The 15,956-nt window shown below is 33.9% G+C and overlaps 13 non-coding genes across 13 annotated transcripts; all 13 read right to left on the minus strand.

The window, feature by feature from the left end:
• Positions 1 to 46: 46 nt before the first annotated feature.
• On the minus strand, positions 47 to 129 carry TRNAL-CAG (transfer RNA leucine (anticodon CAG)). The gene has a single exon. It is a non-coding gene; the product is annotated as a tRNA-Leu (tRNA).
• A 677-nt stretch (positions 130 to 806) lies between these two features.
• TRNAL-CAG (transfer RNA leucine (anticodon CAG)) lies at positions 807 to 889 on the minus strand. The gene has a single exon. It is a non-coding gene; the product is annotated as a tRNA-Leu (tRNA).
• Positions 890 to 2,328: 1,439 nt separating this feature from the next.
• TRNAL-CAG (transfer RNA leucine (anticodon CAG)) lies at positions 2,329 to 2,411 on the minus strand. Its single transcript has one exon. It is a non-coding gene; the product is annotated as a tRNA-Leu (tRNA).
• Positions 2,412 to 3,849: 1,438 nt separating this feature from the next.
• Positions 3,850 to 3,932, minus strand: TRNAL-CAG (transfer RNA leucine (anticodon CAG)). The gene has a single exon. It is a non-coding gene; the product is annotated as a tRNA-Leu (tRNA).
• Positions 3,933 to 4,610: 678 nt separating this feature from the next.
• On the minus strand, positions 4,611 to 4,693 carry TRNAL-CAG (transfer RNA leucine (anticodon CAG)). Its single transcript has one exon. It is a non-coding gene; the product is annotated as a tRNA-Leu (tRNA).
• A 678-nt stretch (positions 4,694 to 5,371) lies between these two features.
• On the minus strand, positions 5,372 to 5,454 carry TRNAL-CAG (transfer RNA leucine (anticodon CAG)). The gene has a single exon. It is a non-coding gene; the product is annotated as a tRNA-Leu (tRNA).
• Positions 5,455 to 6,892: 1,438 nt separating this feature from the next.
• TRNAL-CAG (transfer RNA leucine (anticodon CAG)) lies at positions 6,893 to 6,975 on the minus strand. Its single transcript has one exon. It is a non-coding gene; the product is annotated as a tRNA-Leu (tRNA).
• Positions 6,976 to 8,413: 1,438 nt separating this feature from the next.
• Positions 8,414 to 8,496, minus strand: TRNAL-CAG (transfer RNA leucine (anticodon CAG)). The gene has a single exon. It is a non-coding gene; the product is annotated as a tRNA-Leu (tRNA).
• Positions 8,497 to 9,174: 678 nt separating this feature from the next.
• On the minus strand, positions 9,175 to 9,257 carry TRNAL-CAG (transfer RNA leucine (anticodon CAG)). Its single transcript has one exon. It is a non-coding gene; the product is annotated as a tRNA-Leu (tRNA).
• A 678-nt stretch (positions 9,258 to 9,935) lies between these two features.
• TRNAL-CAG (transfer RNA leucine (anticodon CAG)) lies at positions 9,936 to 10,018 on the minus strand. The gene has a single exon. It is a non-coding gene; the product is annotated as a tRNA-Leu (tRNA).
• A 1,438-nt stretch (positions 10,019 to 11,456) lies between these two features.
• Positions 11,457 to 11,539, minus strand: TRNAL-CAG (transfer RNA leucine (anticodon CAG)). The gene has a single exon. It is a non-coding gene; the product is annotated as a tRNA-Leu (tRNA).
• Positions 11,540 to 12,978: 1,439 nt separating this feature from the next.
• On the minus strand, positions 12,979 to 13,061 carry TRNAL-CAG (transfer RNA leucine (anticodon CAG)). The gene has a single exon. It is a non-coding gene; the product is annotated as a tRNA-Leu (tRNA).
• A 1,439-nt stretch (positions 13,062 to 14,500) lies between these two features.
• Positions 14,501 to 14,583, minus strand: TRNAL-CAG (transfer RNA leucine (anticodon CAG)). The gene has a single exon. It is a non-coding gene; the product is annotated as a tRNA-Leu (tRNA).
• Positions 14,584 to 15,956: the final 1,373 nt, after the last annotated feature.

The following is a 15,956-nucleotide window of genomic DNA, read 5'->3' on the forward strand; positions in this document are numbered from 1 at the left end:
TAACAAGAAATAGAAACTGTAGAGCAAAGAAGAAAATGAATAACATTGTCAGAAGTGGGATTTGAACCCACGCCTCCAGAGGAGACTGCGATCTGAACGCAGCGCCTTAGACCACTCGGCCATCCTGACACATGAAACCACTGTGTTTTGAAAAGATGTATATTATGAAATAACCTATCTATAGTTACAATGACAATGTTGCTATTAAAACTGTTAATTTAAAAACTAGATATGAATTGCTTTTCCATTCATTTTAAAGAGGTTTCTAGTTGGCTTTACAATAAAATTAAGTTTTGTTTTCCATGTTAGGGTTGGAATCCAAGTGTCTAGAGTTTGTTCTCTAATGGATTTTAACTCAGCAATGAAATTAAATTTGTGAATCTTGCACAAACTGGCTACTTAATTTAGCTCATGGGTTTGATTGGATGCCATTGTAGTGGACCCCAGTGGGGTTTCTGTTTATGACCATTGGCTGAGAAGAGCAGTTTTCTTAAGCCAAAGATATGGAGCCCTCATTCTGAATTTGTGAGATATTTTATTTTGCTACCTCTGCAAATAAAGAATTGTGGATCAAATAATAAAAATAATATGATATACACATATGTGGCTGGTTTCAAGCTCTTTTATCCAGGGAGAATACAATCTGATCTTTTATTGCAACATGGGAAATAATGAAATAATTGATGCATTTTTTATGTTGTAAATTGAAAGAGATTTGCAGTGAGTGTTTGTCTAATTCTAAAGTCAATCTTTTCACAAGTAACAAGAAATAGAAACTGTAGAGCAAAGAAGAAAATGAATAACATTGTCAGAAGTGGGATTTGAACCCACACCTCCAGAGGAGACTGCGACCTGAACGCAGCGCCTTACACCGCTCGGCCATCCTGACACATGAAACCTCTGCTTTTTGAAAAGATGTATATTATGAAATAACCTATCTATAGTTACAATGACAATGTTGCTATTAAAACTGTTAATTTAAAAACTAGATATGAATTGCTTTTCCATTCATTTTAAAGAGGTTTCTTGTTGGCTTTACAATAAAAGTAAGTTTTGTTTTCCATGTTCAGGGTTGGAATCCAAGTGTCTAGAGTTTGTTCTCTAATGGATTTTAACTCAGCAATGAAATGAAATTTGTGAATCTTGCACAAACTGGCTACTTAATTTAGCTCATGGGTTTGATTGGATGCCATTGTAGTGGACCCCAGTGGGGTTTCTGTTCATGACCATTGGCTGAGAAGAGCAGTTTTCTTAAGCCAAAGATATGGAGCCCTTATTCTGAATTTGTGATATAATTTATTTTGCTACCTCTGTAAATAAAGAATTGTGGATCAAATAATAAAAATAATATGATATACACATATGTGGTTGGTTTCAAGCTCTTTTATCCAGGGAGAATACAATCTGATCTTTTATTGCAACATGGGAAATAATGAAATAATTGATGCATTTTTTATGTTGTAAATTGAAAGAGATTTGCAGTGAGTGTTTGTCTAATTCTAAAGTCAATCTTTTCACAAGTAACAAGAAATAGAAACTGTAGAGCAAAGAAGAAAATGAATAACATTGTCAGAAGTGGGATTTGAACCTTCGCCTCCAGAGGAGACTGCGACCTGAATGCAGCGCCTTAGAATGCTCGGCCATCCTGACACATAAAACCACTGCTTTTTGAAAAGATGTATATTATGAAATAACCTATCTATAGTTACAATGACAATGTTGCTATTAAAACTGTTAATTTAAAAACTAGATATGAATTGCTTTTCCATTCATTTTAAAGAGGTTTCTTGTTGGCTTTACAATAAAAGTAAGTTTTGTTTTCCATGTTCAGGGTTGGAATCCAAGTGTCTAGAGTTTGTTCTCTAATGGATTTTAACTCAGCAATGAAATGAAATTTGTGAATCTTGCACAAACTGGCTACTTAATTTAGCTCATGGGTTTGATTGGATGCCATTGTAGTGGACCCCAGTGGGGTTTCTGTTCATGACCATTGGCTGAGAAGAGCAGTTTTCTTAAGCCAAAGATATGGAGCCCTCATTCTGAATTTGTGAGATATTTTATTTTGCTACCTCTGTAAATAAAGAATTGTGGATCAAATAATAAAAATAATATGATATACACATATGTGGTTGGTTTCATGCTCTTTTATCCAGGGAGAATACAATCTGATCTTTTATTGCAACATGGGAAATAATGAAATAATTGATGCATTTTTTATGTTGTAAATTGAAAGAGATTTGCAGTGAGTGTTTGTCTAATTCTAAAGTCAATCTTTTCACAAGTAACAAGAAATAGAAACTGTAGAGCAAAGAAGAAAATGAATAACATTGTCAGAAGTGGGATTTGAACCCACGCCTCCAGAGGAGACTGCGACCTGAACGCAGCGCCTTAGACCGCTCGGCCATCCTGACACATGAAACCAGTGTGTTTTGAAAAGATGTATATTATGAAATAACCTATCTATAGTTACAATGACAATGTTGCTATTAAAACTGTTAATTTAAAAACTAGATATAAATTGCTTTTCCATTCATTTTAAAGAGGTTTCTAGTTGGCTTTAAAATAAAATTAAGTTTTGTTTTCCATGTTAGGGTTGGAATCCAAGTGTCTAGAGTTTGTTCTCTAATGGATTTTAACTCAGCAATGAAATTAAATTTTTGAATCTTGCACAAACTGGCTTCTTAATTTAGCTCATGGGTTTGATTGGATGCCATTGTAGTGGACCCCAGTGGGGTTTCTGTTTATGACCATTGGCTGAGAAGAGCAGTTTTCTTAAGCCAAAGATATGGAGCCCTCATTCTGAATTTGTGAGATATTTTATTTTGCTACCTCTGTAAATAAAGAATTGTGGATCAAATAATAAAAATAATATGATATACACATATGTGGTTGGTTTCAAGCTCTTTTATCCAGGGAGAATACAATCTGATCTTTTATTGCAACATGGGAAATAATGAAATAATTGATGCATTTTTTATGTTGTAAATTGAAAGAGATTTGCAGTGAGTGTTTGTCTAATTCTAAAGTCAATCTTTTCACAAGTAACAAGAAATAGAAACTGTAGAGCAAAGAAGAAAATGAATAACATTGTCAGAAGTGGGATTTGAACCCACGCCTCCAGAAGAGACTGCGACCTGAATGCAGCACCTTAGAACGCTCGGACATCCTGACACATAAAACCACTGCTTTTTGAAAAGATGTATATTATGAAATAACCTATCTATAGTTACAATGACAATGTTGCTATTAAAACTGTTAATTTAAAAACTAGATATGAATTGCTTTTCCATTCATTTTAAAGAGGTTTCTTGTTGGCTTTACATTAAAAGTAAGTTTTGTTTTTCATGTTCAGGGTTGGAATCCAAGTGTCTAGAGTTTGTTCTCTAATGGATTTTAACTCAGCAATGAAATGAAATTTGTGAATCTTGCACAAACTGGCTACTTAATTTAGCTCATGGGTTTGATTGGATGCCATTGTAGTGGACCCCAGTGGGGTTTCTGTTCATGACCATTGGCTGAGAAGAGCAGTTTTCTTAAGCCAAAGATATGGAGCCCTCATTCTGAATTTGTGAGATATTTTATTTTGCTACCTCTGTAAATAAAGAATTGTGGATCAAATAATAAAAATAATATGATATACACATATGTGGTTGGTTTCATGCTCTTTTATCCAGGGAGAATACAATCTGATCTTTTATTGCAACATGGGAAATAATGAAATAATTGATGCATTTTTTATGTTGTAAATTGAAAGAGATTTGCAGTGAGTGTTTGTCTAATTCTAAAGTCAATCTTTTCACAAGTAACAAGAAATAGAAACTGTAGAGCAAAGAAGAAAATGAATAACATTGTCAGAAGTGGGATTTGAACCCACGCCTCCAGAGGAGACTGCGACCTGAACCCAGCGCCTTAGACCACTCGGCCATCCTGACACATGAAACCACTGTGTTTTGAAAAGATGTATATTATGAAATAACCTATCTATAGTTACAATGACAATGTTGCTATTAAAACTGTTAATTTAAAAACTAGATATGAATTGCTTTTCCATTCATTTTAAAGAGGTTTCTAGTTGGCTTTACAATAAAATTAAGTTTTGTTTTCCATGTTAGGGTTGGAATCCAAGTGTCTAGAGTTTGTTCTCTAATGGATTTTAACTCAGCAATGAAATTAAATTTGTGAATCTTGCACAAACTGGCTTCTTAATTTAGCTCATGGGTTTGATTGGATGCCATTGTAGTGGACCCCAGGGGGGTTTCTGTTTATGACCATTGGCTGAGAAGAGCAGTTTTCTTAAGCCAAAGATATGGAGCCCTCATTCTGAATTTGTGAGATATTTTATTTTGCTACCTCTGTAAATAAAGAATTGTGGATCAAATAATAAAAATAATATGATATACACATATGTGGTTGGTTTCAAGCTCTTTTATCCAGGGAGAATACAATCTGATCTTTTATTGCAACATGGGAAATAATGAAATAATTGATGCATTTTTTTATGTTGTAAATTGAAAGAGATTTGCAGTGAGTGTTTGTCTAATTCTAAAGTCAATCTTTTCACAAGTAACAAGAAATAGAAACTGTAGAGCAAAGAAGAAAATGAATAACATTGTCAGAAGTGGGATTTGAACCCACACCTCCAGAGGAGACTGCGACCTGAACGCAGCGCCTTACACCGCTCGGCCATCCTGACACATGAAAACACTGCTTTTTGAAAAGATGTATATTATGAAATAACCTATCTATAGTTACAATGACAATGTTGCTATTAAAACTGTTAATTTAAAAACTAGATATGAATTGCTTTTCCATTCATTTTAAAGAGGTTTCTTGTTGGCTTTACAATAAAAGTAAGTTTTGTTTTCCATGTTCAGGGTTGGAATCCAAGTGTCTAGAGTTTGTTCTCTAATGGATTTTAACTCAGCAATGAAATGAAATTTGTGAATCTTGCACAAACTGGCTACTTAATTTAGCTCTTGGGTTTGATTGGATGCCATTGTAGTGGACCCCAGTGGGGTTTCTGTTCATGACCATTGGCTGAGAAGAGCAGTTTTCTTAAGCCAAAGATATGGAGCCCTCATTCTGAATTTGTGAGATATTTTATTTTGCTACCTCTGTAAATAAAGAATTGTGGATCAAATAATAAAAATAATATGATATACACATATGTGGTTGGTTTCATGCTCTTTTATCCAGGGAGAATACAATCTGATCTTTTATTGCAACATGGGAAATAATGAAATAATTGATGCATTTTTTATGTTGTAAATTGAAAGAGATTTGCAGTGAGTGTTTGTCTAATTCTAAAGTCAATCTTTTCACAAGTAACAAGAAATAGAAACTGTAGAGCAAAGAAGAAAATGAATAACATTGTCAGAAGTGGGATTTGAACCCACACCTCCAGAGGAGACTGCGACCTGAACGCAGCGCCTTAGACCGCTCGGCCATCCTGACACATGAAACCAGTGTGTTTTGAAAAGATGTATATTATGAAATAACCTATCTATAGTTACAATGACAATGTTGCTATTAAAACTGTTAATTTAAAAACTAGATATAAATTGCTTTTCCATTCATTTTAAAGAGGTTTCTAGTTGGCTTTAAAATAAAATTAAGTTTTGTTTTCCATGTTAGGGTTGGACTCCAAGTGTCTAGAGTTTGTTCTCTAATGGATTTTAACTCAGCAATGAAATGAAATTTGTGAATCTTGCACAAACTGGCTTCTTAATTTAGCTCATGGGTTTGATTGGATGCCATTGTAGTGGACCCCAGTGGGGTTTCTGTTTATGACCATTGGCTGAGAAGAGCAGTTTTCTTAAGCCAAAGATATGGAGCCCTCATTCTGAATTTGTGAGATATTTTATTTTGCTACCTCTGTAAATAAAGAATTGTGGATCAAATAATAAAAATAATATGATATACACATATGTGGTTGGTTTCAAGCTCTTTTATCCAGGGAGAATACAATCTGATCTTTTATTGCAACATGGGAAATAATGAAATAATTGATGCATTTTTTATGTTGTAAATTGAAAGAGATTTGCAGTGAGTGTTTGTCTAATTCTAAAGTCAATCTTTTCACAAGTAACAAGAAATAGAAACTGTAGAGCAAAGAAGAAAATGAATAACATTGTCAGAAGTGGGATTTGAACCATCGCCTCCAGAGGAGACTGCGACCTGAATGCAGCGCCTTAGAATGCTCGGCCATCCAGACACATAAAACCACTGCTTTTTGAAAAGATGTATATTATGAAATAACCTATCTATAGTTACAATGACAATGTTGCTATTAAAACTGTTAATTTAAAAACTAGATATGAATTGCTTTTCCATTCATTTTAAAGAGGTTTCTTGTTGGCTTTACAATAAAAGTAAGTTTTGTTTTCCATGTTCAGGGTTGGAATCCAAGTGTCTAGAGTTTGTTCTCTAATGGATTTTAACTCAGCAATGAAATGAAATTTGTGAATCTTGCACAAACTGGCTACTTAATTTAGCTCATGGGTTTGATTGGATGCCATTGTAGTGGACCCCAGTGGGGTTTCTGTTCATGACCATTGGCTGAGAAGAGCAGTTTTCTTAAGCCAAAGATATGGAGCCCTCATTCTGAATTTGTGAGATATTTTATTTTGCTACCTCTGTAAATAAAGAATTGTGGATCAAATAATAAAAATAATATGATATACACATATGTGGTTGGTTTCATGCTCTTTTATCCAGGGAGAATACAATCTGATCTTTTATTGCAACATGGGAAATAATGAAATAATTGATGCATTTTTTATGTTGTAAATTGAAAGAGATTTGCAGTGAGTGTTTGTCTAATTCTAAAGTCAATCTTTTCACAAGTAACAAGAAATAGAAACTGTAGAGCAAAGAAGAAAATGAATAACATTGTCAGAAGTGGGATTTGAACCCACGCCTCCAGAGGAGACTGCGACCTGAACGCAGCGCCTTAGACCGCTCGGCCATCCTGACACATGAAACCAGTGTGTTTTGAAAAGATGTATATTATGAAATAACCTATCTATAGTTACAATGACAATGTTGCTATTAAAACTGTTAATTTAAAAACTAGATATAAATTGCTTTTCCATTCATTTTAAAGAGGTTTCTAGTTGGCTTTAAAATAAAATTAAGTTTTGTTTTCCATGTTAGGGTTGGAATCCAAGTGTCTAGAGTTTGTTCTCTAATGGATTTTAACTCAGCAATGAAATTAAATTTTTGAATCTTGCACAAACTGGCTTCTTAATTTAGCTCATGGGTTTGATTGGATGCCATTGTAGTGGACCCCAGTGGGGTTTCTGTTTATGACCATTGGCTGAGAAGAGCAGTTTTCTTAAGCCAAAGATATGGAGCCCTCATTCTGAATTTGTGAGATATTTTATTTTGCTACCTCTGTAAATAAAGAATTGTGGATCAAATAATAAAAATAATATGATATACACATATGTGGTTGGTTTCAAGCTCTTTTATCCAGGGAGAATACAATCTGATCTTTTATTGCAACATGGGAAATAATGAAATAATTGATGCATTTTTTATGTTGTAAATTGAAAGAGATTTGCAGTGAGTGTTTGTCTAATTCTAAAGTCAATCTTTTCACAAGTAACAAGAAATAGAAACTGTAGAGCAAAGAAGAAAATGAATAACATTGTCAGAAGTGGGATTTGAACCCACGCCTCCAGAAGAGACTGCGACCTGAATGCAGCACCTTAGAACGCTCGGACATCCTGACACATAAAACCACTGCTTTTTGAAAAGATGTATATTATGAAATAACCTATCTATAGTTACAATGACAATGTTGCTATTAAAACTGTTAATTTAAAAACTAGATATGAATTGCTTTTCCATTCATTTTAAAGAGGTTTCTTGTTGGCTTTACATTAAAAGTAAGTTTTGTTTTTCATGTTCAGGGTTGGAATCCAAGTGTCTAGAGTTTGTTCTCTAATGGATTTTAACTCAGCAATGAAATGAAATTTGTGAATCTTGCACAAACTGGCTACTTAATTTAGCTCATGGGTTTGATTGGATGCCATTGTAGTGGACCCCAGTGGGGTTTCTGTTCATGACCATTGGCTGAGAAGAGCAGTTTTCTTAAGCCAAAGATATGGAGCCCTCATTCTGAATTTGTGAGATATTTTATTTTGCTACCTCTGTAAATAAAGAATTGTGGATCAAATAATAAAAATAATATGATATACACATATGTGGTTGGTTTCATGCTCTTTTATCCAGGGAGAATACAATCTGATCTTTTATTGCAACATGGGAAATAATGAAATAATTGATGCATTTTTTATGTTGTAAATTGAAAGAGATTTGCAGTGAGTGTTTGTCTAATTCTAAAGTCAATCTTTTCACAAGTAACAAGAAATAGAAACTGTAGAGCAAAGAAGAAAATGAATAACATTGTCAGAAGTGGGATTTGAACCCACGCCTCCAGAGGAGACTGCGACCTGAACCCAGCGCCTTAGACCACTCGGCCATCCTGACACATGAAACCACTGTGTTTTGAAAAGATGTATATTATGAAATAACCTATCTATAGTTACAATGACAATGTTGCTATTAAAACTGTTAATTTAAAAACTAGATATGAATTGCTTTTCCATTCATTTTAAAGAGGTTTCTAGTTGGCTTTACAATAAAATTAAGTTTTGTTTTCCATGTTAGGGTTGGAATCCAAGTGTCTAGAGTTTGTTCTCTAATGGATTTTAACTCAGCAATGAAATTAAATTTGTGAATCTTGCACAAACTGGCTTCTTAATTTAGCTCATGGGTTTGATTGGATGCCATTGTAGTGGACCCCAGGGGGGTTTCTGTTTATGACCATTGGCTGAGAAGAGCAGTTTTCTTAAGCCAAAGATATGGAGCCCTCATTCTGAATTTGTGAGATATTTTATTTTGCTACCTCTGTAAATAAAGAATTGTGGATCAAATAATAAAAATAATATGATATACACATATGTGGTTGGTTTCAAGCTCTTTTATCCAGGGAGAATACAATCTGATCTTTTATTGCAACATGGGAAATAATGAAATAATTGATGCATTTTTTTATGTTGTAAATTGAAAGAGATTTGCAGTGAGTGTTTGTCTAATTCTAAAGTCAATCTTTTCACAAGTAACAAGAAATAGAAACTGTAGAGCAAAGAAGAAAATGAATAACATTGTCAGAAGTGGGATTTGAACCCACACCTCCAGAGGAGACTGCGACCTGAACGCAGCGCCTTACACCGCTCGGCCATCCTGACACATGAAAACACTGCTTTTTGAAAAGATGTATATTATGAAATAACCTATCTATAGTTACAATGACAATGTTGCTATTAAAACTGTTAATTTAAAAACTAGATATGAATTGCTTTTCCATTCATTTTAAAGAGGTTTCTTGTTGGCTTTACAATAAAAGTAAGTTTTGTTTTCCATGTTCAGGGTTGGAATCCAAGTGTCTAGAGTTTGTTCTCTAATGGATTTTAACTCAGCAATGAAATGAAATTTGTGAATCTTGCACAAACTGGCTACTTAATTTAGCTCTTGGGTTTGATTGGATGCCATTGTAGTGGACCCCAGTGGGGTTTCTGTTCATGACCATTGGCTGAGAAGAGCAGTTTTCTTAAGCCAAAGATATGGAGCCCTCATTCTGAATTTGTGAGATATTTTATTTTGCTACCTCTGTAAATAAAGAATTGTGGATCAAATAATAAAAATAATATGATATACACATATGTGGTTGGTTTCATGCTCTTTTATCCAGGGAGAATACAATCTGATCTTTTATTGCAACATGGGAAATAATGAAATAATTGATGCATTTTTTATGTTGTAAATTGAAAGAGATTTGCAGTGAGTGTTTGTCTAATTCTAAAGTCAATCTTTTCACAAGTAACAAGAAATAGAAACTGTAGAGCAAAGAAGAAAATGAATAACATTGTCAGAAGTGGGATTTGAACCCACACCTCCAGAGGAGACTGCGACCTGAACGCAGCGCCTTAGACCGCTCGGCCATCCTGACACATGAAACCAGTGTGTTTTGAAAAGATGTATATTATGAAATAACCTATCTATAGTTACAATGACAATGTTGCTATTAAAACTGTTAATTTAAAAACTAGATATAAATTGCTTTTCCATTCATTTTAAAGAGGTTTCTAGTTGGCTTTAAAATAAAATTAAGTTTTGTTTTCCATGTTAGGGTTGGACTCCAAGTGTCTAGAGTTTGTTCTCTAATGGATTTTAACTCAGCAATGAAATGAAATTTGTGAATCTTGCACAAACTGGCTTCTTAATTTAGCTCATGGGTTTGATTGGATGCCATTGTAGTGGACCCCAGTGGGGTTTCTGTTTATGACCATTGGCTGAGAAGAGCAGTTTTCTTAAGCCAAAGATATGGAGCCCTCATTCTGAATTTGTGAGATATTTTATTTTGCTACCTCTGTAAATAAAGAATTGTGGATCAAATAATAAAAATAATATGATATACACATATGTGGTTGGTTTCAAGCTCTTTTATCCAGGGAGAATACAATCTGATCTTTTATTGCAACATGGGAAATAATGAAATAATTGATGCATTTTTTATGTTGTAAATTGAAAGAGATTTGCAGTGAGTGTTTGTCTAATTCTAAAGTCAATCTTTTCACAAGTAACAAGAAATAGAAACTGTAGAGCAAAGAAGAAAATGAATAACATTGTCAGAAGTGGGATTTGAACCATCGCCTCCAGAGGAGACTGCGACCTGAATGCAGCGCCTTAGAATGCTCGGCCATCCAGACACATAAAACCACTGCTTTTTGAAAAGATGTATATTATGAAATAACCTATCTATAGTTACAATGACAATGTTGCTATTAAAACTGTTAATTTAAAAACTAGATATGAATTGCTTTTCCATTCATTTTAAAGAGGTTTCTTGTTGGCTTTACAATAAAAGTAAGTTTTGTTTTCCATGTTCAGGGTTGGAATCCAAGTGTCTAGAATTTGTTCTCTAATGGATTTTAACTCAGCAATGAAATGAAATTTGTGAATCTTGCACAAACTGGCTACTTAATTTAGCTCATGGGTTTGATTGGATGCCATTGTAGTGGACCCCAGTGGGGTTTCTGTTCATGACCATTGGCTGAGAAGAGCAGTTTTCTTAAGCCAAAGATATGGAGCCCTCATTCTGAATTTGTGAGATATTTTATTTTGCTACCTCTGTAAATAAAGAATTGTGGATCAAATAATAAAAATAATATGATATACACATATGTGGTTGGTTTCATGCTCTTTTATCCAGGGAGAATACAATCTGATCTTTTATTGCAACATGGGAAATAATGAAATAATTGATGCATTTTTTATGTTGTAAATTGAAAGAGATTTGCAGTGAGTGTTTGTCTAATTCTAAAGTCAATCTTTTCACAAGTAACAAGAAATAGAAACTGTAAAGCAAAGAAGAAAATGAATAACATTGTCAGAAGTGGGATTTGAACCCACGCCTCCAGAGAAGACTGCGACCTGAACGCAGCGCCTTAGACCACTCGGACATCCTGACACATGAAACCACTGTGTTTTGAAAAGATGTATATTATGAAATAACCTATCTATAGTTACAATGACAATGTTGCTATTAAAACTGTTAATTTAAAAACAAGATATGAATTGCTTTTCCATTCATTTTAAAGAGGTTTCTAGTTGGCTTTACAATAAAATTAAGTTTTGTTTTCCATGTTCAGGGTTGGAATCCAAGTGTCTAGAGTTTGTTCTCTAATGGATTTTAACTCAGCAATGAAATTAAATTTGTGAATCTTGCACAAACTGGCTACTTAATTTAGCTCATGGGTTTGATTGGATGCCATTGTAGTGGACCCCAGTGGGGTTTCTGTTTATGACCATTGGCTGAGAAGAGCAGTTTTCTTAAGCCAAAGATATGGAGCCCTCATTCTGAATTTGTGAGATATTTTATTTTGCTACCTCTGTAAATAAAGAATTGTGGATCAAATAATAAAAATAATATGATATACACATATGTGGTTGGTTTCAAGCTCTTTTATCCAGGGAGAATACAATCTGATCTTTTATTGCAACATGGGAAATAATGAAATAATTGATGCATTTTTTATGTTGTAAATTGAAAGAGATTTGCAGTGAGTGTTTGTCTAATTCTAAAGTCAATCTTTTCACAAGTAACAAGAAATAGAAACTGTAGAGCAAAGAAGAAAATGAATAACATTGTCAGAAGTGGGATTTGAACCCACGCCTCCAGAAGAGACTGCGACCTGAATGCAGCACCTTAGAACGCTCGGACATCCTGACACATAAAACCACTGCTTTTTGAAAAGATGTATATTATGAAATAACCTATCTATAGTTACAATGACAATGTTGCTATTAAAACTGTTAATTTAAAAACTAGATATGAATTGCTTTTCCATTCATTTTAAAGAGGTTTCTTGTTGGCTTTACATTAAAAGTAAGTTTTGTTTTTCATGTTCAGGGTTGGAATCCAAGTGTCTAGAGTTTGTTCTCTAATGGATTTTAACTCAGCAATGAAATGAAATTTGTGAATCTTGCACAAACTGGCTACTTAATTTAGCTCATGGGTTTGATTGGATGCCATTGTAGTGGACCCCAGTGGGGTTTCTGTTCATGACCATTGGCTGAGAAGAGCAGTTTTCTTAAGCCAAAGATATGGAGCCCTCATTCTGAATTTGTGAGATATTTTATTTTGCTACCTCTGTAAATAAAGAATTGTGGATCAAATAATAAAAATAATATGATATACACATATGTGGTTGGTTTCATGCTCTTTTATCCAGGGAGAATACAATCTGATCTTTTATTGCAACATGGGAAATAATGAAATAATTGATGCATTTTTTATGTTGTAAATTGAAAGAGATTTGCAGTGAGTGTTTGTCTAATTCTAAAGTCAATCTTTTCACAAGTAACAAGAAATAGAAACTGTAGAGCAAAGAAGAAAATGAATAACATTGTCAGAAGTGGGATTTGAACCCACGCCTCCAGAGGAGACTGCGACCTGAACGCAGCGCCTTAGACCACTCGGCCATCCTGACACATGAAACCACTGTGTTTTGAAAAGATGTATATTATGAAATAACCTATCTATAGTTACAATGACAATGTTGCTATTAAAACTGTTAATTTAAAAACTAGATATGAATTGCTTTTCCATTCATTTTAAAGAGGTTTCTAGTTGGCTTTACAATAAAAGTAAGTTTTGTTTTCCATGTTCAGGGTTGGAATCCAAGTGTCTACAGTTTGTTCTCTAATGGATTTTAACTCAGCAATGAAATGAAATTTGTGAATCTTGCACAAACTGGTTACTTAATTTAGCTCATGGGTTTGATTGGATGCCATTGTAGTGGACCCCAGTGGGGTTTCTGTTCATGACCATTGGCTGAGAAGAGCAGTTTTCTTAAGCCAAAGATATGGAGCCCTCATTCTGAATTTGTGAGATATTTTATTTTGCTACCTCTGTAAATAAAGAATTGTGGATCAAATAATAAAAATAATATGATATACACATATGTGGTTGGTTTCATGCTCTTTTATCCAGGGAGAATACAATATGATCTTTTATTGCAACATGGGAAATAATGAAATAATTGATGCATTTTTTATGTTGTAAATTGAAAGAGATTTGCAGTGAGTGTTTGTCTAATTCTAAAGTCAATCTTTTCACAAGTAACAAGAAATAGAAACTGTAGAGCAAAAAAGAAAATGAATAACATTGCCAGAAGTGGGATTTGAACCCACGCCTCCAGAAGAGACTGCGACCTGAATGCAGCGCCTTAGAACGCTCGGACATCCTGACACATAAAACCACCGCTTTTTGAAAAGATGTATATTATGAAATAACCTATCTATAGTTACAATGACAATGTTGCTATTAAAACTGTTAATTTAAAAACTAGATATGAATTGCTTTTCCATTCATTTTAAAGAGGTTTCTTGTTGGCTTTACAATAAAAGTAAGTTTTGTTTTCCATGTTCAGGGTTGGAATCCAAGTGTCTAGAGTTTGTTCTCTAATGGATTTTAACTCAGCAATGAAATGAAATTTGTGAATCTTGCACAAACTGGCTACTTAATTTAGCTCATGGGTTTGATTGGATGCCATTGTAGTGGACCCCAGTGGGGTTTCTGTTCATGACCATTGGCTGAGAAGAGCAGTTTTCTTAAGCCAAAGATATGGAGCCCTCATTCTGAATTTGTGAGATATTTTATTTTGCTACCTCTGTAAATAAAGAATTGTGGATCAAATAATAAAAATAATATGATATACACATATGTGGTTGGTTTCATGCTCTTTTATCCAAGGAGAATACAATCTGATCTTTTATTGCAACATGGGAAATAATGAAATAATTGATGCATTTTTTATGTTGTAAATTGAAAGAGATTTGCAGTGAGTGTTTGTCTAATTCTAAAGTCAATCTTTTCACAAGTAACAAGAAATAGAAACTGTAGAGCAAAGAAGAAAATGAATAACATTGTCAGAAGTGGGATTTGAACCCACGCCTCCAGAGGAGACTGCGACCTGAACGCAGCGCCTTAGACCACTCAGCCATCCTGACACATGAAACCACTGTGTTTTGAAAAGATGTATATTATGAAATAACCTATCTATAGTTACAATGACAATGTTGCTATTAAAACTGTTAATTTAAAAACTAGATATGAATTGCTTTTCCATTCATTTTAAAGAGGTTTCTAGTTGGCTTTACAATAAAATTAAGTTTTGTTTTCCATGTTAGGGTTGGAATCCAAGTGTCTAGAGTTTGTTCTCTAATGGATTTTAACTCAGCAATGAAATTAAATTTGTGAATCTTGCACAAACTGGCTTCTTAATTTAGCTCATGGGTTTGATTGGATGCCATTGTAGTGGACCCCAGTGGGGTTTCTGTTTATGACCATTGGCTGAGAAGAGCAGTTTTCTTAAGCCAAAGATATGGAGCCCTCATTCTGAATTTGTGAGATATTTTATTTTGCTACCTCTGTAAATAAAGAATTGTGGATCAAATAATAAAAATAATATGATATACACATATGTGGTTGGTTTCAAGCTCTTTTATCCAGGGAGAATACAATCTGATCTTTTATTGCAACATGGGAAATAATGAAATAATTGATGCATTTTTTATGTTGTAAATTGAAAGAGATTTGCAGTGAGTGTTTGTCTAATTCTAAAGTCAATCTTTTCACAAGTAACAAGAAATAGAAACTGTAGAGCAAAGAAGAAAATGAATAACATTGTCAGAAGTGGGATTTGAACCCACGCCTTCAGAAGAGACTGCGACCTGAATGCAGCGCCTTAGAACGCTCGGACATCCTGACACATAAAACCACTGCTTTTTGAAAAGATGTATATTATGAAATAACCTATCTATAGTTACAATGACTATGTTGCTATTAAAACTGTTAATTTAAAAACTAGATATGAATTGCTTTTCCATTCATTTTAAAGAGGTTTCTAGTTGGCTTTACAATAAAAGTAAGTTTTGTTTTCCATGTTCAGGGTTGGAATCCAAGTGTCTAGAGTTTGTTCTCTAATGGATTTTAACTCAGCAATGAAATGAAATTTGTGAATCTTGCACAAACTGGCTACTTAATTTAGCTCATGGGTTTGATTGGATGCCATTGTAGTGGACCCCAGTGGGGTTTCTGTTCATGACCATTGGCTGAGAAGAGCAGTTTTCTTAAGCCAAAGATATGGAGCCCTCATTCTGAATTTGTGAGATATTTTATTTTGCTACCTCTGTAAATAAAGAATTGTGGATCAAATAATAAAAATAATATGATATACACATATGTGGTTGGTTTCATGCTCTTTTATCCAGGGAGAATACAATCTGATCTTTTATTGCAACATGGGAAATAATGAAATAATTGATGCATTTTTTATGTTGTAAATTGAAAGAGATTTGCAGTGAGTGTTTGTCTAATTCTA

This window comes from Pseudophryne corroboree, unplaced genomic scaffold (assembly GCF_028390025.1).
Source record: "Pseudophryne corroboree isolate aPseCor3 unplaced genomic scaffold, aPseCor3.hap2 scaffold_1575, whole genome shotgun sequence".
NCBI classification, from domain to species: Eukaryota; Metazoa; Chordata; class Amphibia; order Anura; family Myobatrachidae; genus Pseudophryne; species Pseudophryne corroboree.